The 24607-nt window shown below is 41.0% G+C and overlaps 2 pseudogenes; one reads left to right on the forward strand and one right to left on the reverse strand.

Annotated features, from left to right (window-relative positions):
* LOC124974935 (flavin-containing monooxygenase 5-like) overlaps positions 1-13590 on the forward strand; it is a 46792-nt pseudogene extending 33202 nt beyond the window's left edge.
* The window catches only part of LOC124974938 (flavin-containing monooxygenase 5-like), a 472178-nt pseudogene that overhangs the window by 146865 nt on the left and 300706 nt on the right, over positions 1-24607 (reverse strand).

The raw sequence follows: 24607 nt of genomic DNA on the forward strand, positions 1-24607 counted from the left end.
ATTCCAAGGCATCACGGTTCCCATGGCAACCAGAGAAGCTTTCGCTCCTGGCTGCTTCAGACCAACATAGAAAACAAGCACCAGCTCAGTTGTGATGGTAAGAGGAAAGAAGAAGGGAGGGAGTGCCAGGGAACTGAGATTTTCCAAAAATGTGATTCTAAACTCTTTGACCAGGAGAGCACAGCCCCATGGCCCATGGATATCCTCCAGGATCAGGCAGGACAAGGAAATTCTCTGAAGCCTGACAACTCACACTAAACTTCTGGTCTGCTCGGTGTCGAAGCTCTCGTATGACTGCACTAGGAATCATGACAGCAGGCAATTATCCCCCACAAGTTCCAGTTAGCCTGGTTGGGTGTAGGTGTGCTTTGGGAAATGCACTATTTCCTTCCTAGCTCATTTCTCCAGGACTGTGCACACCTGGAATATCCTTGACAGGAAACTGGCCTAGGGTCCTAGCAACCACAATGAATAATGCCTGGTGAGAGCTCATGGCAGTGGAGCATGCAGTGAGCATGATGGGTTATGTGATCTTTGAATTGGGACACTTCACACACAATCTTGAAGGTTGCTCCTATTTTCTTATAAAGTTCAGCCAGGTGACAGCTAGAAACTGGGCAGTGGGACTTCTAGGTGAAGTGGATGCATCTTCTGAAGGTTTATGTGGTGTCATGAGACTCATTCACTCAGGATGTTGAATGGAGGATAGGATAGTGCTGACATGCCAGGAGAGGTATTCTGTGCTCACTACACCTGCAAGGCCTTACACCTTGACTGTGGCCTTAAAACTAGGCTGCACTCAGATATGTACCTGCTGGGAAATTCCAGGGCCACCTCAACTCACCTCGAGATGCAAAGACTGACCTATCTGTGTTCACACATGTGCTCTCTCTCTTGACCAGAGAAGTGCCAGCCAGGCAGAAGGCCCTGGGGAAAATTTCCACCAGTCCTCTTAACAGTCCCAGGAATATGCCACCTAAAAGCCAGTGGATCATATAAGAGCCTGCTGATGGCATGAGGAAAACAGCATTATGTGGCCTAACACCAGATAGGAACATTCACAGTGCCGAAAGAGCTATGATCAAAATCTTGGAAGATGAATATTCAAATAGGGAGAGCAAGGACATTTTGTTGGCACTGACAGCAGAAGGTTATTGGTGCTGAAAGCCTACTTCAATGAAAAGACATTCTAAATCTATTCAGCCATTATCATCCACCCTCAAATTCCAAGACATGTCTTCAGGTTCAAAAAACTCTACAAATACAGAAAATAATACTTGACAGTTCTCTCTGTTATCCACAATTATTACAGACCCTAAATCCCCTGCAATGACCTCAAAGTCCTTGCAAACTCGTGACTCTTTCTTATTGCTCTCAAGTGACAGCTGATTATACATATGCTGATTCATAGATTTTCTGGCACATAAACCATGAGAAAATATTTTATTTAAAACACAGCACTTGTACCAATGAACTACAATTTAAACAAGTTGAATTTGTAACATGCAGTAATGAACCCAGCTGTGAAAGTAAAGACTGCACCACAACATCACAAATGTAAACAGAAACAGCTCTACTAAAAGGCAAATGTGAAGAACCAGAACTGAATATCAAAATAGGAGTGGTTCAAGAATATCTGAGTGTGTGATCAGACTTGCTGGGCAGGAAAGTTGTACCACAGGCATTTTTAAATTGTCAAATGCTTTTATTTCTTGACTTGCTTCTACCCACCACCAACCTGCCACAGGTCTAATGTCTCTGGCTTCCTTCTTTCAGTGTGAGTTCTGGTAATGAATGGTTCTTTGGTCATCCCTTACCCTACAAAGCAAAATCCAACAATTCCCAGATCTGTGGTAAATACAAGAACAACATATGCTCTACCCACCACTATAGTTCATCACTTGAGGACATCATAAAAACTAACAAGATTCTATACAAGTGCTCCATTCCTTCTGACACTGGAGCACCAATGATAGTGGGAGAAGGGGTCATAACCTCCAATTTCCACTGAATGCTATCAGCAGAAGCTAAGATGGATTCAGCCCCACATCCTACCATTTTACATCTAGTCATAAGCAAGCCAATGCAAAGTTAACCTGACTAGGAAACTCAGGGCCAAGTGAGGCTCTCTTTTGTGTTCATCTGTTCCTTTTGCTGTTCAGATTGTGGATCAGAGGAAAAGTGCTCAGGTGTGGAAGTTCCCTTTATTAACAATCTGGGAGTGTGTCCAAAAAGCCTCGATATTGCCAAGGACCAGTGAAATGTCATTTGGAATTTCTTGCCACTGAACGTGGTACACATTGAATATTGGGAGAAGTTGCTGGAAAAATATGGGCATAGCATACTCATGAGTGAGATGTATCGTATAAACTAATGAGAGTTAAAAGATGTGAAGGAACATGTACTCTTAAGAAATGCAGGTGACTGGGGATGCACTTCTCCCTTTGAATTCAGCTCCCTGATGGAAGGTGTCAAAGGAAATTACTTGCAAGTGAAAGTAGTACATGTTACACAGTGTTGATTTCAATGATTAACAGAGGCAAAAAAAAAAAATGTTGGGAGGATGGAAGTTTGGCACCCTCAGAAGTGATTTGTCCTTTTTTTTGTTGTTGTTGTTTTCCCCAACCCAGGTGCTGGGGATTTGAATGCAATTTTTCCACCTGAAAAGCAAACACCCTACAGGATGGGCCAAATCCTCTCCACAGGAAGAGCTCCTTTAAGGTACATCACTTGATCCCCTCAGGTTCTGTGTCTGTGAAGATTTGTGCAGACAAGCAGTCATAAAGAAAGCAAAACAATGTCTAAGGAATTCTTAAATCTCCTTTTCACAAAAATCTTGCAAATAAATTTTTTGCATGTCAAGTTCCACACGCTAATGCTGTGTCCTGAGGGAAAGAATTATCACATTTTTACTTGAAGAGTAAACCAGTTGTAGCTGGTCTCTGAGCAAAAAAGTATATCAGTGGTCCATGGAGGCCAGGGATGAGGAAAGGCAGGCGTATGTGGGAATTAGAATATGATCAGGTTGTTAGAATGAGAGGAGATTTTTGGGATCATTCACTGTAGCATCCCTAGACATTACATTGGCACATTTATTGTTCTTTTTTTTTTTTCTTTACTTTTCCTTTGGTCATTTTACTTTGAAAAATTATAACAGCAGATTGCTGTACAAAATGCACAAACCAGTGCTGGTGCTGGATATTGCCTATCATCTCAGGAATGAGATAGAAAAAGGTATTTCTCTTGGGAAAGGCCAGTTTCCTTCAATGAGTGAATGCCTCATCATCTTAGACATTGTCATGAAATATAAACAAGCAAATCCGTGTGGTGATGGCTCTTGGGGTCTGCTTTCCCAGGACTGGTATTTGCTGGTAGAAAGAAAACATGACTCATCCAATTTCAATCTTTACGTGGTAGGTTTGCAGCTTTTACTCTCAAGATTTATTACAGTCAGATAAAGGCTGAAATTCATATCCATGATCTCTCAATGATTCAGTTGCATTCAATTCCACTTAGGACAATGCCTCACTTGGTTATCAGTGCTCCTGCTAAATGAGAGCAAAAAATGGGAAGGTTTCTGAAATCAAGGTGGGAGGAGCAGGCATTGGTTTGGTTGGATGTAAATGGCTCGGGGATTATAGGCTCTGGTTGGAGAACACACTTGGTTTCTCTCTGCAGGGAGATTTTCCAAACCTTGGGCAACACGGATTTTGAGGAGCAGCTGCTGTGACAGGGCACCTGCACCACAGATACTGCCTGATGTCACAGAAGAAAGGCATGTCAGCACGTTGGCATCCAGTTTCCCATGGCAAACAGAGACGCTTCTGCTCCTGGCCACTTCTGACCAAGATTGAAAACAAGCACCAACTCAGTTGTGATGGTCACAGGAAAAATGAAGGGAGCAAGTGCCAGGGAAATGCAGTTGTTCCAAACATGATACAAACATCATCAGCCAGTAGATGAGGATCTAGGCTGTGTGCAGGGCACAGCCCTGCAGTAGATGGATCACTCCAGGACTGAGCAGGACAAGGAACCCTTCTGAAACTGGACAGTTAACACTAAACTCTGGTCTGCTAGGTGACTCTGCAGTTGTTTGGCTGCACCGGGCATCATGACAGCAGGCAATTATTCTCCACCAGTTTCAGTTGGCCACTTTGGGTGCAGGTGTTCTTGGGTCACGTGGATCACCAAGCTGAGCACCTGCTCCAGTACTATTTCCTTCTGAACCCACTTATCCAGGATGGAGCACACCCAGAATATTCCAGTTAGCTGAGGGCCCTACAAACCACATTGAATGATGGCTGCTGAAGCTCAGGGCAGTGGAGCATGCAGTGAGCATGATGCCTTAGTTGATCTTTAAATTGGGACATTTCACTCCCAATCTTGCAGTATGCTCCTCCTCTCCTATTAAATTTGGCCAGGAGACAGCTGAAACCTGGGAAGTGGGTCTTCTAGGTGAAGATGGTATGCAAATCTGATGGCTAGTAAGGAGAGATGTGAGTCATTCACTCAGCAGATTGGACAGAGAACAGAATGATGCTGACATGAAAGAAGAGATATTCTGAACTCACTTCACCTGCAAGACCACACCTCCTTGCTGTGGCCTTAGAACTAGAATGCACCCAGAAGTTTACCTTCTGGGAACTTCTAGGACAACCTCAACTCAGCTTGGGATGCAGAAATGTGTTCACACATGTGTTCATTCTCTTGAACAGACTAGTGCCTGCCTGGCACAAGGCCCTGTGGAAAATTTCCCTGAGCCCTATTACCAGAACCAGAGAATGATGACTACAAGTGAGAAAATGTTATAGGAGCCTGAAGATGGCATGGGGAACACAGCATCACATGACATATGCCCATATTGTAACATGCACCATGCTGAAAAGGGCAATGATGCAAAGCCTTCATGATGAATATTCAAAGAAAAAGAGCAAGGATAATTTGGGGGCAAGAAAGCAAAAAGGTGTTGGTGCTGAAAACCTACTTAGGTGCACAGACATTCTCAAACTACTCAGCCATGTTGGTCTACCCTCAAGTTCCATGACATGTCTTCAGATTCAACATACACTAGAAATACAAGAAGTAGTACTTGCCAGTTCATTCTGTAAGAAACAATCAATACAGACCCTAAATCACCTTGCAAGGAATTCAACGCCCTTGCAAATTCATGATTTCTTCTTGCTGTTCTCAAGGGACAGCTGATTATACATATGCTGAATGTATTTTTTCTGGCACAAAACCATAGGAAAGACTTTCACTAAAACAGAGCACGTACACCCATGCACTAGGATTTAAACGAGTTTAATTTGAAATACACAGCACAGAACTCAGCTCTCAAAATAAAGACTGTACCACAATATCACAAATGGAAAAAGAAAGAGCTCTGCTAAAAGGCAAAAGTGAAGACCCAACATGGGCAAAACCTGAATATCAAAACTGGAGTGGTTCAAGATTATCTGAAAGTGGGATCGGACTTACTGAGCAGGAAACTTCTACCACAGGCATTGGCAAACTGTCAAGGTCATTTTATTTCTGGAATTTCTTCTACCAACCACCAACCTGCTACATGCCTAATGTCACTGGTTTCTAATTTCATAGTGAGATCTTAGAATGAATTTTTTTTTTGCCTTACGAAGCAGAATACAAAATTTCCCAGATCCATGGTAAAGATGAGAACAGCATATGCTTTTTCCACTTCTACAATGCACCAACTGAGAAAATCCATCAAAATTAACAAGAGTCTCTACATGTGCTCTGTTCCTTTTAACACTGGAGCTCCAGAGATAGTGGGAGAGTAGGTGGTAAATTACCCCATTAGTTCTGAATGCTATCAGTACTAACATGGATTCGGCCCCAAATCCTTCTACTTTTCCTCAAGTCATAAGTAAACAAATGCAAAGTAAAACTGACTAGAAAAATCAGGGCCAGGGGTGACTGTCTTTTGCCTTCACATGTTGGTTTTCCAGTAGACCTTGTGTTTCACATGGAAAGTGCTCAGGTGTGGAATTCCCCTTTATTGGCAGTCTAGGTTTGTGTGCAAAATGTTTCAAAATTGACAAGGGCCAATGAGGTGTCATTTTGAATTTCCTGCCACTGCAACCTGGTAAATATTGACTGTCAGGAGAAGTTGCTGGGAAAAGAGTTAGGGTTAGGGAGGGGGGCAAGAATGGAGGAAGGAAGGACTGTATAGGGGGAAAAGAGGGGTGGGAGGGGTGGGGGAAGGGAAAAATAACAGAATGAATCAAACAACATTACCCTATGTAAATTTATGATTACACAAATGGTATGCCTTTATGCCATGTACAAACAGAGAAACAATATGTATCCCATTTGTTTACAATAAGAAAAAAAAGATAGGGATAGCATAGTCATGTGTGAGATATAATGTCTGAACTAATGAGAGTTGAATGTTTGGAATGCAGAGCTCCCTTTGAGTGCAGCTCTGGGCTGAAATGTGCGAATGGAAATTGCTTGCAGGTAAAACTAGTAGATCTTCAACAGTGTCAATTTAGTTGAAAAACAGAGGAGAACAAAGTAATAGTTTGAGAGGGTGAAAGTTTGTAAACCTCAGAAGTGTTTTCCTTGTTTTTTTATATTTTCCCATCCCTCGGTGCTGGGGATTTGAACCCCAGCCTTTCCGCTACCAAAGCCAGCACTCTAAGGTATGGGCTGTATTGTCAGGACAGGATGAGCTCATTTAAGGTATATGACTTCATCCCCTGAGGTTATGTGTCTGTGAACTTCTATGCAGGGAATCATTCCTAGACAAAGTCAATCAATGACAAAATAATTCTTAATTCTTCTTTTCACAATAACCTTGCAAATGACCCTTTTTGCATCTCAAGACATAAAATCTAGAGGTTTCTCCTTAGGGAATAAAATATCCCACATTTACTAAAGCAGGAAACCAGTAATAGCTGATCCCTGACAGAAAATTTTATCAGTGATCCATGGAGGATAGAGCAGGAGAAGAGGCAGGACTATGTGGTTATCAGAATATGTTCAGGTTGTTAGTATAAAAGGAGATTTTGGGCATCATTTGGCATTGCATCCCTAGTCATTACATTCACAATCTTATTTTTTTTTATTGTAAACAGATGGGATTCATGTTGTTTCTCTGTACATGGCATAAAGGCATACCATTTGTGTAATCATAAATTTACATAGGGTAATGTTGTTTGATTCATTCTGTTATTTTTTCCCTTCTCCCCACCCCTCCCACCCCTCTTTTTCCCTCTATACAGTCCTTCCTTCCCCCATTCTTGCTCCCCTCCCTAACAATAATTCTAACGCTAAAACTAAACCCTCCCATGCCCCATTATGTGTCATCATCCACTTATCAGTGAGATCATTCTTCCTTTGGTTTTTTGAGATGGGCTTATCTCACTTAGATGATATTCTCCAATTTCATCCATTTGCCTGCAAATGCCATAATTTTATCATTCTTTATGGCTGAGTAATATTCCATTGTATATATATGCCACAGTTTCTTTATTAATTCATCAACTGAAGGGCATCTAGGTTGTTCCCACAATTTGGCTATGGTGAATTGAGCAGCAATGAACTTTGATGTGGCTGTATCTCTGTAGTATGCTAATTTTAAGTCCTTTGGGTATAGGCCAAGAAGTGGGATAGCTGGGTCAAATGGTCGGTCTATTCCAAGTTTTCTAAGAAATCCCCATACTGTTTTCCAGAGTGGCTGCACTAATTTGCAACCCACCAGCAATGTAGGAGTGTACCTTTTTCCCCACATCCTCGCCAACACCTGCTGTTGCTTGTATTCTTGATAATCGCCATTCTAATTGGGTTAAGATGGAATCTAGGGTGGAATCTAAGATTTGCATTTCTCTTATTACTAGAGATGTTGAATGTTTTTCTATATGTTTGTTGATTGCTTGTAGGTCTTCTTCTGTGAAGTGTCTGTTCATTTCTTTAGACCATTTGTCAATTGGGTTATTTGTAATCTTGGTGTTGAGTTTTTTGAGTTCTTTATAAATTCTGGAGATTAGTGCTCTATCTGAAGTATGATTGGCAAAGATTTTCTCCTACCCTGTAGGCTCTTTCTTCACAATGTTGATAGTTTCCTTTGCTGAGAGAAAGCTTTTTAGTTTGAATCTATCCCAGTTGTTGATTCTTGCTTTTATTTCTTGTGCTATGAGAGTCCTTTTGAGGAAGTCTGATCCTAAGCCCACATGTTGAAGATATGGACCTTGATTTTCTTCTATAAGATGCAGAGTCTCTGGTCTGATTATGAGGTCCTTAATCCATTTTGAGTTTAGTTTTGTGCATGGTGAGAGATTTGCATTTAGTTTCATTCTGTTGCATATGGATTTCCAGTTTTCCCAGCACCATTTGTTGAAGAGGCTATCTTTTCTCCATTGCATATTTTTGGCACCTTTGTCTAGTTTGAGACAATTGTATTTATTTGGGTTTGTTTCCGTGACCTCTATTCTGTGCCATTCATCTACCTGTCTATTTTGGTACCAATACCATGCCATTTTTGTTACTATTGCTTTGTAGTATAGTTGAATTCTCGTATTGCGATACCCCCAGCTTCATTTTTCCTGCGAAAGATTGCTTTAGCTATTCTGGCTTTTTTATTCTTCCAGATGAATTTAATGATTGCTTTGTTCTATTTCTGTAAGGTACATCATTGGGATTTTAATTGGAATTGCATTGATTCTGTATAGCACTTTTGGTAGTATGGCCATTTTGACAACATTAATTCTGCCTATCCAAGATCATGGGAGATCTTTCCATCTTCTAAGGTGTTCTTTAATTACTTTCTATAATGTTCTGTAGTTCTCATTGTAGAGATCTTTCACCTCTTTTGTGAGATTGATTCCCAAGTATTTTATTTTTTTCAATGCTATTGTGAATGGGATAGTTTTCCTAAATTCTCTTTCTAAAGATTCATGAGTAATGTATAAAAATGTATTAAATTTATGACCATTGATCTTATATCCTGCTACTTTACTGAATTCACTTATGATTTCTAAAAATTTTCTGGTGGAATTTTCTGGTTCCTCTAAGTATATAATCATATCATCAGCAAATAGGGATAGTTTGAGTTCTTCTTTTCCTATTCGTATCCCTTTAATTTCTTTGGTCTAATTGCTCTATTTTTAATATGTTTTAATATGTTTTTAATATGTTTTTGTATGCGATTTGCTAAAATTTTGTTGAGAATTTTTGCATCGATGTTCATTAAGGAAATTAGACTAAAATTTTCTTTCCTCGATGTGTCTCTGTCTGGTTTAGGTATTAGGGTGATATTGACTTCATAGAATGAGTTTGGGAGAGTTCCCTCCTCCAATTTTTCATGGTATACTTTGAAAAGTATTGGAATGAGCTCTTCTTTAAAGGTTTTGTAGAACTTGGCTGAGAACCCATCAGGTCCTAGACTTTTCTTTGTTGGTAGGCTTTTTATGACTTCTTCTATTTCATTACTTGAAATTGATTTAATTTTTAAATTTCCTTCCTAATATCTTCTGTTATCCATTCAACATATAATAGCATATTGTTTAATCTCCAGGTGTTAGAGTAATTTCCGTTTTTTACTCTGTCATTTATTTCTAACTTCAATCCATTATGATCTGATTGAATACAAGGTAGTGTCTCTATCTTCTTGTATTTGCTAAAATTAGCTTTGTGGCATAATATATGGTCTATTTTAGAGAAGGATCCATGTTCTGCTGAGAAGAAAGTGTCTTCAGTCTTCGTTGGATGGTATATCTATAAATGTCCATTAAGTCTAAATTATTGATTGTGTATTGATTTATATGGTTTCTTTGTTCAATTTTTGTTTGGAAGATCTGTCCAGTGGTGAGAAAGGCATGTTAAAATTACCTAGCATTATTGTAATATAGTATATTTGGTTTCTGAGATTGAGGATTTGTTTGACATACATGGTTGAGCCACTGTTTGGGGCATAGATATTTATGATTGTTATGTCTTGCTGATTTATGGTTCCCTTAAGCAGTATGAAATGTCCTTCTTTTTCCCTTCTGACTAACTTTGGCTTGAAGTCCACATTATCTGAAATAAGGATGGATACCCCAGCTTTTTTGCTGAGGCCATGTGCATGGTATGTTTTTTCCATCTTTTCACCTTTAGTCTATGGGTATCTCTTTCTCTGAGATGAGTCTCTTGTAGGCAACTTATTGTTGGATCTTTCTTTTTGATCCAATCTGCCAGTCTATGTCTTTTGATTGATGAATTCAGGTCATTAACATTCAGGGTTATTATTGAGATATGATTTGTATTCCCGGTCATTTGATTCGTTTTATTTATTTATTTGTTTATTTTTGATACGACTTGGTTCCTCTTCATTTGAGAGTTCCTTTAGAAAAATTCTTCCCTTTCTTGATTTGCTTCTTTGTTTTTTATATCTTCCTCATGGAATATTTTGTTGAGAATGTTCTGTAATGCTGGCTTTCTTTTTGTAAATTCTTTTAGCTTTTGTTTATCATGGAATGATTTTATTTCATCATCAAATTTGAAGGTAAGTTTTGCTGGGTATAAGATTCTTGGTTGGGATCAATTTTCTTTCAGAGCTTGGAAAATGTCATTCCAGGCCCTTCTAGGTTTTAGTGTCTGGATTGAAAAATCTGCTGATATCCATATTGATTTCCCCTGAATGTAATTTGGTTCTTTTTTCTCACAACCTTTAAAATTCTGTCTTAATTTTGTATGTTAGGTATTTTCATTATAATGTGCCTTGGTGTGGGTCTGTTGTAATTTTGTGTATTTGGAGTCCTATAAGCCTCTTGGACTTGATTTTCCATTTCATTCTTTGGATTTTGGAAATTTTCTGATATTATTTCTTTGAATAGATTGTTCATTCCTTTGGTTTTTTTCTCTAAGCCTTCCTCAATCCCAATAATTTTTAAATTTGGCCTTTTCATGATATTCCATAGTTCTTGGAGGTTCTGTTCATTATTTCTTACCATCTTCTCTGTTTGTTTAACTTTGTTTTCGAGGTTAAATATTTTGTCTTCAATATCTGAAGTTCTGTCTTCCAGGTGTTCTATCCTATTGGTTATACTTTCTATGGAGTTCTTAATTTGGTTTATTGTTTCCTTCATTTCAAGGATTTCTGTTTGGTTTTTTTTTCAATATCTCTAACTCTTTATTGGAATGATATTTTGCTTCCTGTATTTGCTCTTTTAACTGTCGATTGGTGCGATCATTCAATGCCTGCATTTGCGCTTTCATCTCATCATTCAATGCCTGCATTTGCTCTTTCATCTCATCGTTTGCTTCCCTGATCACGTTAATTATGTTCATTCTGAACTTCCTTTCTGTCATTTCTACTGCCATTCTGTCGTTGGATTTTATTGATGAACATCTAGATTTTTTTGGAGCATTCTCTTCCCTTGTTTTCTCATATTGTTCAGGAATCAGTGGATCATTAAGATATTGTAGATTTCCTCTATTGACTTATAATGTCCCTGAAGATTGCTAGTATATCCCCTCTTATCCTTCAGTAGCCTGAAGTCTTGGAGGAAGTTGACAATGCGGTGCTCCACATGGAAGCTGCCTCTCTAGGGGTGGTGACCCTCAGGTGGTGTATATTCCCTGATAGTTGGCAGAGATGTCTCCACTTGTTGACCAATGGTCACCCAAAAGGGAACTAGGCTGCGGGCTGAGGCAAGGCCTGTTTGTGCCTGTGGCTCTGGTTTTACCATCCTTGGGGGTAAACCTCACCTGGCAGGGAAGACTCACCCGGTGGGGAGGTCTCGCTGGTCAATTCCCTCCTTGAGGTTCCCCTCAATCTACAACTACCGGCTGTGGTGGGCTGCCTTCCCAGGCAGTGTTCCCAGGGGCCCGGACCTACCTCCTGGGCCTGGGAGCCTCACCTTTTGCAGACGAGTCTCCTTAGGCTGCTCTCCTCAGAGAATCTGTCCGCAGTCCTGAAACCTTTGCTCTGCCCCAAGCGTCTCTCTGTGCAACTCTTCCACCAAGAAACCGTCTAGGTTCTGGGACCCTGCTCTGCACCTAATCGCCTGGCTATACTGCCCCTCCTCTGAGCCGCCACCTGGAGGCCCATACAATAGCTCCGATACCCAGAGACCCGCCACACACCTCTTCCTCTGGAGAGCTGCCCTGTGTTCCATCGCAGTCACTAGGAGTCCAAGCAACTCACTTCGCATCTCCTCCTCCTGCCAACCGCCCATAGCCCTAGGAAGTCACTCCAAGTCCAAGTGACCCACCCTGTTCCTCCTCCTCCTTGTGGTAGTCCCCCGTGTGTTCAGGAGCGGTCGCTGGGAGACCAAGCAACCCACTGTGCTCCTCTGGGCAGGCCACTGGTTTTCAGGAGTGATTGCTTTGAGTCCAAACAACTCACCACTCGCCTCTGAGCAGCCACCCGGATCTCTGATGCAATCACTTCTAGAACAAGTGACACGCCACGTTCCTCTTCTTCCTCCAGGTGGCCCCCCAGTGTTCATAAGCGATCGCTCTGAGTCCAAACAGCTCACCACTCAGCTCCTCCTCAGGCAGCCACCCGGATCCCCAGTGTTGCTCTGAGTCCAAGCGCTGTGCTGAGAAGCCACCTCTACAATGTTCCCAGTTGTCCGTTTTTACTGCTCCAGTGGGAGGAGGGGCGTCACACTGGGCAGCTCTACTTCACAAAGTTCCCTGCATTCTGGGATTACTGCCCCATCTGGGATGCCTCCCCTATGGGAGAGACTCACCCGGCGGCTTTGAGTTGGTCCCAAGTCTCTCACTATCTCCTCTTTTGAATCCTGAGTCCTGGAGCAAGATGAAATGCAGCCACCCTCTAGTCCACCATCTTGAAACCCGACATTCACAATCTTCTGACACCTTTCTTGAACTTTTTTTTAATTTTATTTTGGCATTTTCCTTTGGAAAATACTAAGCTGCATAGTGCTGTTCTAAATGCACAAGTCAGTGATGGTTATACATCTTTGCTCTCATCTGAGGTAGGGGTGTGTTAGAGGAAGGCATTTCTCCTGTGAAAGGCCAATTTCTTTCAATGAGGGAATGCCTCATCAACTCAGCCAGGCAATGTCAGGAAATATAAACAGGCAAAGTCAAGTGGTGATGACTCTCATGGTCTGGGTTCCAAGAACTCATATGGGCTAGAAGAAAGGAGACATTTCTCATCCAATTTCAATCTTCCTCTCAGTATGTTTGTAGCTTTTACTCTCAAGAATTATTAGAGTAGGCAAAGGACTGAAATTCATATCCCTGATCTCTCAATAATTCAGTTGCATTCAGTTGTACTGAGGACAACACCTCACTTGGTTACCAGTGCTCATGTGACATGAGAGCAAAAATGGTAGAGCTCTTGTTATCCAGGTGGAAGGGGCAGACATCAGGCAGATTAGGTAGGAATGGCTGGGTGATTGCAGGCTCCAGTTGGAGAACAGTTGGTTTCTCTCCACAGAGGGTTTTTTCGAGCCTTGTGCAAAACGGAATTTGAGCAGTGGCTCCCATGACCTGGTGCCCGCACCACAGATTCCACCTGATGTCACAGTGGAATGTCCTGACAGCATGATGGCATCACAGTTCCAATGGCAACCAGAGAAGCTTCAGCTACTGGCCACTTCACACCAAGATTGAAAACAAGCACCAGCTTAGTTGTGATGGTCACAGGCAAGAAGAAGGGAGCGAGTGCCAGGAATCTGGGGATTTCCAAAATGTGATTCCAACCTCTTCGTCCAGGAGAGCACAGCCCCGTGGGCCATGGATCCCTCCAGGAGCAGGCAGGACAAGGTATTCCACTGAAGCCTGACAGCTCAAACTAAGCTGTAAGGCTGCTACATGCCGCTACACTCTTTTGGACTCATCCGGCATCATGACGGAGGGCAATTATCCCCCACCAGTTCCAGTGGGCCTGGTCGGGTGGAGGTGTGCTTGGGGATATTTGGATCACCAAGCTGAGCACCGGCTCCAGCGCTATTTCTTTCAGATCCTACTCCTCCAGCACTGGGCACACGGAGAATAACCTAATCAGGAAAATAGCCTAGGGCCCTATCAACCATACAGAATCATGGCTGGTGAGAGCATAGGGCAGTGGAGCATGCTGTGAGCATAGTGGCATAGGTAATCTTTAAATTTTGACACTACACACCCAATCCTGAGGGTTTCTCCTTTATTCCTAGAAAGTTCAGCCAGCTTGCAGCTAGAACCTGGGAAGTGGTTCTTCTATGTGAAGGTGGGAGGCACTTCTGAAGGCTGTTATGGAGGCATGGGAGTCATTCAGTCAGCAATTTGGATGGAGGAATGGATGGTGCTGACATGCCAGGAGAGATATGTGCTCACTACACCTGCAAGGCCACACCTCCTTGGTTGTGACCTTGCAACTAGGCTGAACTCAGATATTTACCAGCTTGGAAATTCCAGGGTGACCTACACTCACCTCAAGATGCAGAAATGTCTGGCCTCTCTGTCTTCACACATATGTTCATTCTCCTGTGCAGACTAGAGCCTGCCTAGCACAAGGCCCTGTTGAAAATTTCCACCAATCCTCTTAGCAGTCCCAAGAAGATGCCACCTACAAGCTAGTGGATCATACAAGAGTCTGCTGATGGCATGAGGAGCACAGCATCACAAGCACTCCAGATAGAACATGCACCATGCTGAAAGGGCTATGATGAAAATCTTCCAAGAAAAATATTCAAATAGGGAGAACAAGGTCATTTTCTTGGCATGAAAAACAGAAAGATGTTGGTGCTGAAAGCCTTCTTCAAAGAAGAGACATTCTAATATTAGTAGGGCATCATGGTTTAGCATCAAATTCCATGACACATCTTCAGGTTCAACATACTCTACAAATAGAGGAAGTAGTACTTAGTTAATCCTGTAAGCAGTCATCATTACAGACCCTAATTTCCCTTGCAAGGACCCCAGAGCCCTTACAAATTTGGGGCTCTTTCTTGTTGCTCTCAAGGAACAGCTGATTATACATATGCTGATTCGTAGTTTTTCTGGCACAGAACCATGAGAAAAGGCATTCTTCAAAACAGGGCACTTATACCCAAGAATTGCAAATCAAAGGAGTTGAATTTGGAATAGGCAGCATGGAACCCAGCTCTTGAAAGAAAGACCACACTGCAATATCACAAATGGAAACAGAAAGAGCTCTGCTAAAAGACAAAAGTGAAGACCCAACATGGGCAAAACCTGAATATCAAAACAGGAGAGGCTCAAGATGATTTGAAACTGGGATCGGACTTACTGAACAGAAAACTTTTACCACAGGCATTGGCAAATTGTCAAGTGCATTTTATTTCTGGACTTGCTTCTACCCACCAGCAACCTGCAACATGCCTAATGTCACACGTTTCTTCTTTCGGTGTGACTTCTTGCAGTGAATGTTTATTCATTTATTTATTTTTTACCTTATGAAGCATGATTCAATAATTCCCAGATCCATGATAAACATAACAACATCCTATGCTTTTCCCACTTCCACAGTGCATCTATTGAGGACATGCATCAAAATTAACCAGAGTCTCGACAATGCTCTGTTCCCTTTAACCCTGGGGCTCCAGTGATAGTAAAAGAGTAGGTGGTAAATTTCCCCATTTATCCTGAATGCTATCAGCACTAACATGGATTCACCCCAAATCCTTCTCTTTTTCCTCAAGTCATAAGTAAGCCAATGCAAAGTAAAACTGACTAGAATAAACTCAGAGCCAGGGGCAGCCCTTCACATGTTGGTTTTCCAGTATACCTTGTGTTTCACATGGAAAGTTCTCAGGTGTGGAAAGCCCTTCATTGGCAGTGTGGGACTGTGTCCAAAAATTTGTGTCTCAAAATTTGCAAGGGCCAGTGAGGTGTCATTCTGAATTTCCTGCCACTGCCACCTGGTGCACTTTCCCTTTCTGGAGAAGTTCCTGGCAAAAGATGGGGATAGAATTGTCACATGTGAGATGTAACATCTGAACTAATGAGAGATGAAAGATGTGAATGAACATATACCCTTAAGCACTGCTGGGGACTGGGGATTCAGTGCTCCCTTTGAGTGCATCTCTGGGCTGAAAGGTGTCAATGGAAATTGCTTACAGGTGAAACTAGTAGACCTTGAAGAGTGTCAATTTCGCTGAATAACAGAGGAGAACAAAGAAATAGTTTGAGAGGATGGAAGTTTGGAACCATGAGAAGTGTTTTTTCTTGTTTTTCTCCACATCTCCAGGCCCATGGAACTGGGGATTCGAACCTTGGGCATTCCCCTTGCAAAGCCAGCACTCTAAGAGATGGACTATATTGTCAGTGCAGGATGAGCTTTTTTAAGTTACATGACTTGATCCCCTGAGGTTCTGTGTCTGTGAACTTCTATGCAGAGAAGCAACCCTAGATAAAGTCAATCAAAGACTAAGGAATTCTTAATTCTTCTTTTCACAACATTCTTGCAAATGACTCTTTTTGCATCTCAAGACATACAATCTAGGGGTTTGTCCTAAGGGAAAGAAATATCCTACCTTTACTTAAGGAGGAAACAGGTTATAGCTGATCCCTGAGCAGAAAAGTAAATCAATGATCCATGGAGGACAGGAGACTAGGAGAAGCAGGACTATGTGTGTAGTAGAATATGCTCAGGTTGTTAGTATGAAAGGAGATTTTGGGGATCATTCGGCATTGCATCCACAGCCAGTACATTCACCATCTTCTGACACCTTCATTGATCATTTTTTTTTTCTTTTCATTTTCCTTTTGGCATTTTCCTTTGGAAAATTCTAAGCTGCACATTGCTGTGCAAAATGCACAAGTCAGTGATGGATGTGCGTCTTTGCTCTCATCTGAGATAGGGGTGTGTTAGAGGAAGGCGTTTCTCCTGCAAAAGGCCAGTTTCTTTCAATGAGGGAATGCCTCATCAACTTAGTCAATATCAGGAAATAAAAACAGGCAAAGTCAAGTGGTGATGGCTCTCGTGGTCTGGGTACCCAGAACCCATATTGGCTGGAAGAAAGGAGACATTCCTCATCCAATTTCAATCTTCCTCTTGATGTGTTTGTAGCTTAGACTCTCAAGAATTATTAGAGTAGGCTAAGGGCTGAAATTCATATCCCTGATCTCTCAATGATTTAGTTGCATTCAGTTGTACTGAGGGCAACGCCTCAGTTGGTTGTCAGTGCTCCTGTGACATGAGAGCAAAATGGGAGAACTCTTGTTATCCAGGTGAATGGGGCAGGCATCAGGCAGGTCGGGTGGGAATGGCTGGGTGATTCCAGGCTCCAATTGGAGAACAGTTGGTTTCTCTCCACAGAGGGTTTTTTCGAGCCTTGTGCAACATGGAATTTGAGTAGTGGCTCCCGTGACCTGGCGCCCGCACTGCAGATTCTGCCTGATGTCCCAGAGGAAAGTCCTGACAGCATGATGGCATCACGGTTCCCATGGCAACCAGAGAAGCTTCAGCTACTGACCGCTTCACACCAAGATTGAAAACAAGCACCACCTCAGTTGTGATGGTTGTTGAGAACGGGGTGCCATCTGTGCAGCCTTCTTGCATAAACAATCTATTTCATTAACTGTGCCTCCAGGAAAAGGGCATGCAAGCACCGAGGCTGCCGGCAGCCTCAGCGGTGCCTTGGAAGGCCAATACAGTTCAACTGGGATGTGATGGGCCCCGGGCTTATCAAGGCTGTTCAGAGATATCTATCTGAGGATTGTGCAGCTGTTGGGTGACCCCATCTATCAAGGACAGGAGAACCTAGCCCTGACCCCTCTCCCTCATAATTCACTTGTTCCCTCCTCTCTGCTCCCTCCAGGACCATTTAATTTTGGCAGGACCCAATAAGATTCAAATAAAGTAGAGGGACCAAACCAAATGAGGACAAATATTTAGCTCTCCAAATATGTACAGGTCCTTGTGTATGAATGCCGAAAAAGCTCTTCAATAGGGCTGTTTCTTACCACTCAGGACCGCTTCCTCCTCAGTCATTGTATGGGTCTGATGGGCTGGTTGCGGTCCAGGCTTGAGCTTGCTTTAATAAAACCTCATTGTGTTATTTGCATTACTGTGAATTCACTTTGACTCTCCAGGGATTAGTCAGAATGGGACCCTAACATTTGGGGGCTCATCTGGGATAGACTCCTCCCACTCCAGCTCAGGAGAGACAAATGGCCCATGGTACCGAGGTTTCTAAGGAAATTTGTGGCAGAAGGAGGATTGGCCACCTCCTGGTAGCACATAAGTTCTGGTAGGATGTAAGTCCTGGTTAGAGTTTGGTTGACAATTCTCGTTTGGTGGAAGGAAAGGGTTGCAAGTTACCCTGGAGGTTTCACTGTCGAAAGTCATGGGAGACATCCCCAATGATCAGGAGTCATGCTGATGTCCCCAGTGGACGCCAGTTGGGTGGCTGTTTGGTAAGGATCCTTAATCTGACTCTGACAGTGTGGATGAGAAGGGCATTGTGCCTGTGAGAGTGGTGTGGTTTACAAGCCAGTGGATGTTGGAGAGTTCTGTGAAAATTTGTTCTACTGTGTGTATTGCCTCCCTTGTTCTTTTTGGTCTGCTTCGTCCTTTTCTCCTCATTATTATGGGACAGTCCCAGGTAACTCCTAAGACTTTCCTCCTGAGTCAATTCTCAGAGGTCTGTGCCAGAGGATGAAACTTTAGTGTGGACCACCTAAAGGAGGGTGAGTTTGCTACACTCTGCTCCGAGGAGTAGCCAATCTTCACCATGATCTACGCTGAGTGAGGTAAGTAAGCTTCTCTCTCCATGCACCCCATATCCGTTTGAGGTGCAACTTTCTCTCTCTTCATTTTTGGAGGGTAAAAAGGGCTACACAACACTCCCACACATCCACTTCCTCCTGGATGCTCCCCTTCCCTTGCTGGTCAGACATAGAAATTCAAATTGTAGGATTAAGACATGGGACAATTCGTATGGAAATGTCCAGGTTCCCTTTGTTCACATAGTTAGCCTCACTAGTCTATCTAGAGTCTCCCTCTTACTGTTCCTGTGCTTAGATGTGCTCTCTGTGTTCTCTTTAAGCTGCAAGAGGGAGGCATTTAAAATCAACCCCTCCCATGAGACTCTCCAAGAAAAGGCACGAGAGCCGGCTTGAATTATGTGCCCCCACCCAGGTCTCCCTCTGTGGAAATTTTTACCAGAGACACCGTGCAAGACACACGGCTGTGACATAATGACTCACAGAATTTCCCTGTGAAGCACCAAAATATATGGGATCCTAAACACCTCTTTGTTTGCTGGAAGATAGGCTCCCTTTGTCCTCCCTCAGGTCCCCTATCTTAGGCTTAGGGATACTCATTGCAGGCTACTTTACAGTTCTTCTCCTTGTTCCTGAGAGATTTGATTACTCCAATCCCCCTAGGCAGAGAGCTCAGCAGCTCCCAGCTTGCAGAGCAGGTTTAAGGTGAAACCAAAAGACAAGAAAGCGACCCCCCAGTCCTTCACTTCAAACATTGTAACTTCTGAGGAGGAGGAGACAGATACTAATAATAACAAAAGCCTCCCACCATCTGCCCCTCCCCCTCTGTACCCATGGAGTGCCCATGGCAGTTAGCAGCCCCATTCCTCAAAAGTAGTGGGAAATAATGTTTCATGATTTTCTGCATTCAAACCTAACCTGTTCTCTCAACCAGGAAAAAACAGGTTAAAATGTCCTAGGCAATATCCCCCGCCTGGCCTTGCTGAAGCCTGCATTGGAATGTAGACTGCAGCACTCTCAGTGGGAAGGGGGGGAGCACCTGAGATGAGAAAAAAAATAACAAGGTGTCCGTTTTAAACTCCTGGGTTGCTACACAGAACTAACTCATTTTCTAGGATTCTTGTTTTGTTTTCTTTTTCTATAATGGCTGTATTTTTGAGCTCATAATTTTGATCCTACATACCTAGGTTAATGATTTTTTTGATCAGTTCTATTTTTATTCAACTCTAGAGTTATGTTTAAATATCTGTTACATTGCATTGGAGATAAACATTAGAAGGCCTTTGATTTCGTGTTATGTGTATATGTTATTGTTTAAGGTCGTATTGTCTATGTATGTATCTGACAAAATTGACATAGATAATAAGTGTGCATAAAATTAAAATTTTAAAAATGGATCCAAATACTTTTATTCACATGATTTAAAAGGGTTCAATTTAAATTCGGTAAACTAATAAAAGTGAAATGTCTTTAGAAATAACTCACAAGTCTCTAGGTAGTCAAACTAATGAAATGTTGATGTTAAACAATGTCTAATATCAATTGTTTCTAGGACTTTTCTTCAAAAGGAAAGAGATGGCAAATACAGTTCAGAACATTTGTCTGATACCCTGTTTTTTTAAAAAAATAAGTAAATTAAATTTAACATGTATGGGACTACTCAAATGTGTTTGTTAGCAACATCTGATTAATTAGCAAAGTTAAAATGCTAATTGTCAAATAACATTATGTACTCTTAAGTACTTAAATTCCATGGAGTAACATACTTAAACATTATTGGTGTTTTCATAGGTTGGTAAATTAAAAAGGGTTTAAAATTGCTTTGTGTCATTACTAAAAACAAGGTATAAGAGTTATGTCCTAACAGGTAATATCCCAAACCAGAGGGTGAGCATTCCATCTGCTCCCTTACAACTTCCCCCTCCTCCCCCTCCAGTTGTGCAAAGCTCCAAGGAGCTCTTAGATTTGGATTTAGAGTTATCATCTCCCCTCTCATGTGTTTCAATTAGAGTGTTATAGATAACAAAGTATTTTATAATAACAAAGTATTTATTGTTAAAATGGAGTAATTTATCTAAATTCAGAAATTTTATGAGTTGTTTCAGAATGTGAACAAAAAGGGGTCAACACATATGAAAGAGAAAATAAAAGGCTCTCAAAATGGAACTATATTTAGTGAAGAACAAAATCTTTCTGGCTAAGAAAGTGTTTATGTAATAAAATACATGAGGTTCTAAGTAAGTGCTAAGAAAGTCTGTGTAAGTAAAGGGCATATGTCAACAAGTTTGCATGTATCTAAGTTGGTTACAAGTATGTGAGACAATCAGTTAAAGTTGTATAAGGTTTATCTTAAAGTCAAATAATAATGTACTCACATAAACCAAAGCTTAATTTATAGGATTTCTCAGAGACACTAATTTACTCTTAATATTATATCTGTTAAGTTTCATTCTTTAGGACAATTAGTCTTAAAAATTGAGGCTTATACAAGTGTGGTTAAACAACTGTTAGAATATTGTACTACATTAGAGTCTAAATTTTTTTTCAAAACTAAATTTGGTTAATATAAAGGTATCAAGGTAATTGTGGAATGGTTACTCTTTGTATATTAAATGTGTTCATATTTTCCAGGTATAAAAGTATTTAAAACAGGAAATTTACCAAGCTACTATTCTCTAGACTAAACTTGTCTGTAATAGTAATTTTAAACTTAAAGAGTAAATTTCATTGGGGATTTATTTCTATTGTTTAATGTTGTGTTTTAGAACCTGTTATCAATATGATGTGTGTAAAATTTGTTACTTCTTTCACTGAGATAAAATTTTATATATAAATATCTTTCTAAACATTAGTGAGAGCCTGATGTGTTTAAAGGTTCATATGGTAAAACATGAAAGTATTTTGCCATGCAAATGAAAAGTTAAAAGCTCTCTCAGTTTTTCTTTGATTCCTGGTTTGGATATAATGTTAAATTGTGTTAACTAATTTTCATAGATACTCAGTAATCAATTCATGTAGACTTCTTAAAATGACATTTAAGAAAGAGTGTAATACACACTAGTAAAAATGGGACAACAGTAACTTAGATTGGGGTCTCTGACCTCATGACTGTGGCATGCCTGGTACCCAGGAGTGTTTCTGTGCAGGAGCACAAGATACCTAACTGCTATGGCATTACCCTCCCTGGGGAGTGTCTGTGCAGGAGTCCTATCAGCTCTGACATTGATCTCAGGCACTCAACTCTTGGGTAGGAAGGAATTCTTTTGCCAGATAACCAGTGTTTCCTCAGCTCCCTTCTCTGGTTCCTGCCCACACCTTACAGTAACTTTGGACAGTGGACTTCCTTGAGAGCTACACAGAGCTCCTAACTTTGCACTTTGCAGCTATGGAAAAAAAAAGTTATGTAAACATTCTAGTCTCTGTAACTCTCCTGAAAATAAAAAATAATGCTTACATAGTCTTTAACCTAATAATAAGACATATATAAAGACAGCTGACATAACTCTTTAGATGTGCATTTCCATCAGAGAACATAGCTCATCTCATCTCAGCTTAATCTTCAATATCTGTGTTTATAAACCTTTATTTTCTAATACTCCTTAGTCCCTATCTGAACTTGAAAATTTAGTCATGCTGGTAATGGCAAAAGAGACAAAAATTAGCTTCAGAATTAGAACATTTTACTTAAGATTTGTAAAGAGCCAAACCTTACCTGGGATAAGGTTCTGCCTCCCACCTTATGGCATGTCAGAGTGGCTCTAAAATGAGCCAAAATTTAGCTTATTTAAAGTTATAGTCAAAAGATTAGTTCTTGTTGTAAAATTACTATGATCTCTAACAGGGGATATAATGTAGAACTCAGTCAAAATTCAAGATAGCTATTATACAAGCTAAATATGTTTTTACTCTTTCTGATTTCATTTTGTAAAACTGATGCCTGTTACTGTTTTGCAGTAAAATAGCTGTTTCCAGAACATACAACCTAGGTAACTTGTGATAATAAGCCATTACCTACAAACCAGATAGTATATGGTGGTTCTTTAATAAAAGGGTAAATAACTGTAAAGTTATAAACATTGAAGTTAAAGCCCAGTACTCTTACTTTATGACTGGTGAGACTGACTTGCTGGATGGTTAAGATCAAACTTAGAGATTGAGATTAAATACAGAGGCCAAGAAAAGTCAGTATTTGTGTCTTACCCTCAGTCAGCCTGAATCCAGGGAACAAGAGAACTTCTCTAAGGAGTCTTGCAACTCTGGGTCACACAAACACCCAATCAGGGATTTGATGAGACCATTGGAGAGTGAAAAACCAATAAGTGCACTGCTGCAGAGGAGGGTTATTGGAAAAGGGAGACATCACTCATGCATCCAAGGGAAGTCACCTCATCAAGGAGACCCAGTCTAATGAGCGGTACTAACTGAGCTAAGAAGGTGCTCTTAAGTTCTCTATGAGTGACCCCTGTGGTAAATCAGCTGACTCTTTAACAAGACAGGAATAGGTCACTTTGACCAGCTTGATCTTAGACACCTAGCAAAACAGTTAAAACCAAAATATAGCCATTCTTGGACATTTAAAAGAAACAATAGTTGAATGTAACTTAAATATTACACTTATGTTAACACACTAGAATAAAGACTGGAAGCTACAAAAGAGAAATTCTTAGGCAAATGTGCCTGATAACTATCAAGAGAAACTGCCAGAGTCAGAAATATTTAGTCAGTTTAAGGCCTATACACCCTCCTAAGCTACACAGGTAGGCTTAAATCATGTTTGCTAGTATGATATCTAGCCCTAAGTAACAGAAATATAGAGATCTCTACTAAAAACAGGTCATACAAATAAAAGGATATTTTACAAAATCAGATAATACTAAGTAGCTTAGTTGTATTTTCTGGTAACATCAATGACATTAAGAGTTAAATGTGGTATTTACATTCCTCATAACTTGAACAATGTTAAGTTTCCCACATGAAGGTCTTGTCCTCTCCAGTATTTGTTAGGCCTTGTTATGGGAACAATTTCTCAGTTCTTCCACCTCCTGGTGAGGGATTATTGACTTCTGTCATCTTCATGACATGTTCCAGATACTACAACATTTATTTTGTATCAATGTCATTTCAGTACTATGTCTTTTTGTTCTTCTCTCATAAAAGCACCCACCCCCAAATGCCTTTACAACCTCCTCTTCCCTGGTCAAACTTCTACCGCGAAACCCTCGATTGACCTGATTTTTAAAAGCGAACTCCAAACTGCTTATCCCATGCCGCCCCCTCCCAGCTCAAAGAAGTCAGAGAGATATCGTCCCCTGTCCTTACAGCAATGAGGAGTTCCTAAAGCAAAGGGAAAAATAAAGACAGAATCAGGGACAGGCAGTTAATGTAGAAATAGGGGATCAGTCAAATTGGGGAAATGGAGGCCATGAAAGCCATCTGCCTCTAGAAGTTGGAGGCCCTGCTGGTCCCCACAAGACAAGGGGGGAAAGAACTGGAGAACAAAAGGGACTTTAACCTATAAAAGATGTAAGTTGTGCTCACTTCTTGGGAGTTTAGAACATCAATCATGGTCCCCTTCTCCCTCCTGGGAGAAGTCTGTATTATCACCTTTAAATGAAACCTGCTTAATATGCTATATTATATGTTACCAGCTGCCCCAGCCCCAACTCCCCCTTTTTTCCCTAGTTCTTTGCCCCTGGAGATAATCTCTACTAGTACATTAGCTTCTACTGATACCATTCCTATTACTTATAATCCCACTGCAACTACAGAAGGCCTAAACTTACTTTTCCTTCAACAGGATAAATTATGTGTAACATTTAATGAATGATGTTGTTTTTATGTTAATCATTCTGGTGTATTAAAGACAAAATAAGTGCTCTTCAGCTAATGGCCCTCTGGGCTCAGTACTCTGTTATCCCTGATGTTCCCAGTGGCCCATAGCACTTAGGTATTCTAATGA

Source organism: Sciurus carolinensis, unplaced genomic scaffold, assembly GCF_902686445.1.
Source record: "Sciurus carolinensis unplaced genomic scaffold, mSciCar1.2, whole genome shotgun sequence".
Lineage (NCBI taxonomy): Eukaryota > Metazoa > Chordata > Mammalia > Rodentia > Sciuridae > Sciurus > Sciurus carolinensis.